Source organism: Pantherophis guttatus, chromosome 3, assembly GCF_059756535.1.
Source record: "Pantherophis guttatus breed Tessera chromosome 3, ASM5975653v1, whole genome shotgun sequence".
Classification (NCBI taxonomy): Eukaryota; Metazoa; Chordata; class Lepidosauria; order Squamata; family Colubridae; genus Pantherophis; species Pantherophis guttatus.
Genome location: NC_142065.1, coordinates 206,177,003 through 206,178,753, shown reverse-complemented (window position 1 = coordinate 206,178,753; position 1,751 = coordinate 206,177,003).

Below are 1,751 nucleotides of genomic sequence, written 5' to 3'. Positions count from 1 at the left end.
TCTATCTATCTATCTATCTATCTATCATCTATCTATCTATCTATCTATCTATCATCTATCTATCTATCTATCTATCTATCTATCTATTTATCTATCTATCTATCATCTAATTTGTATGGCCCCCCATCTCATAAAAGCAGAATGCAACAAGTTTCTGGGCTTTTTGTTTCTTGCTGACAAACAGCAACTCTGTGCTGCTCTTTGGGAGATTCAGATAGCTATTTCTGCCTTATAAGGCGTCATCAGTGAGCCACACCCTCTTCTCAGGTATCCTCCCTGTAAAGGTACAATGTTTCTTTATCTTTTTCATAGGCTTTTATGTGCATATTCTTTCTAGCCAGGTTTTACCTACGTAAGCTAAGATGTTCTACAGCCCTGGTTCTGTGAAATCTCATTCACAAGTTTCTGCTCATTGAAGAGAACTGGCACAGACACTTTATTTCTGGAAACTCTCAAAGGCAATGAAGAAGGTAAGAATCCCAACGGAGTTTCCCAGTGGTCTGGAAAGCTGCTGTCAGGGCCCTAATTACTCTGCTTGGTTCCTTTTTGCTGACACCCGCAACCTTTAGTAAACTCAACTCACCTTATCTCCTTTGCTTCCATCTGTTAGGTAGCTCCTGTTGAGCCATTAGCAGCAGGTTGCCTTGGCTTTGAAGTATGTAGGACTTTTTGTCCTTTGAGAAACTCATCTGTCAAAGTGCCTTCTTCTGTAGACCTACAATTCTCGCCAACCTCTGCTGTCATGATGAGCTCATCACCGTGCAAGTCTGCTCTGCGCTCACATTTCTTAGAACGTCTACTTACATATTCAGTCGAATGCAGCATTTCTCAAAGCAGGCCAGATGTGAGGGTGTCACCTCTCAGAATTCCACAGTCAGTGTAGCTCTCTATCTTAGCATAGTTGGCTGAGGAATTCTGGGAGCTGAAGTCCACACATCTTAAAGTCCCTAAAGTTGAGAAACCCTGGTCTAATGCATATATAATAATTTTCAATGTCTCAGCAGTTCTGCCAACTTTGTGTGGGTAATTTGTTACCCACACAAAAATGCTTATTTGTTCCCTTTGACTATAATTAAGTGTTGTACTTTATGATTCTTGACAAATGTATCTTTTCTTTTATGTACACTGAGAGCGTATGCACCAAGACAAATTCCTTGTGTGTCCATTCACACTTGGCCAATAAAGAATTCAATTCTATTCTAAGAAAAAGTCATCATCCCAAATTTTATTTTATTTTTTTTAGTTTTTTTATTATTATTTTTTTATTTTTATATGCTGCCCTTCTCCGGAGACTCAGGGCGGCTTACAATGCGTTAAGCAATAGCCTTCATACTTTTGTATATTTTATACAAAGTCAGCTTATTGCCCCCACAAACCAGGTCCTTATTTTACCCACCTTAGAAAGGGTGGAAGGCTAAGTCAACCTTGAGCCTGGTGAGAATTGAACTCACAGTAATTGCAGGCAGCTGGATGTTAAATGCTGCCTTAGTAGGAGGCATTAGGCTCCTACGCCACTCAGGCTCCTCTTGATCATTGAACTATTTTTCTTTATTATATCAGATTGGCTTCCAATCTCTGAGTTTGCAAGCCTTCACAAACCCCTCATTCCCTTTTGACTCAGGAAAAATGTATGGAAGAGTGTTTTGCATAATATTGAACATAACCCTTATATTCAACAGTATAAACTTTTTTATAATTTTAATCGTTATATTATGTAAGGTAAAGGTTCCCCTTGCACATACGTGCTAGTC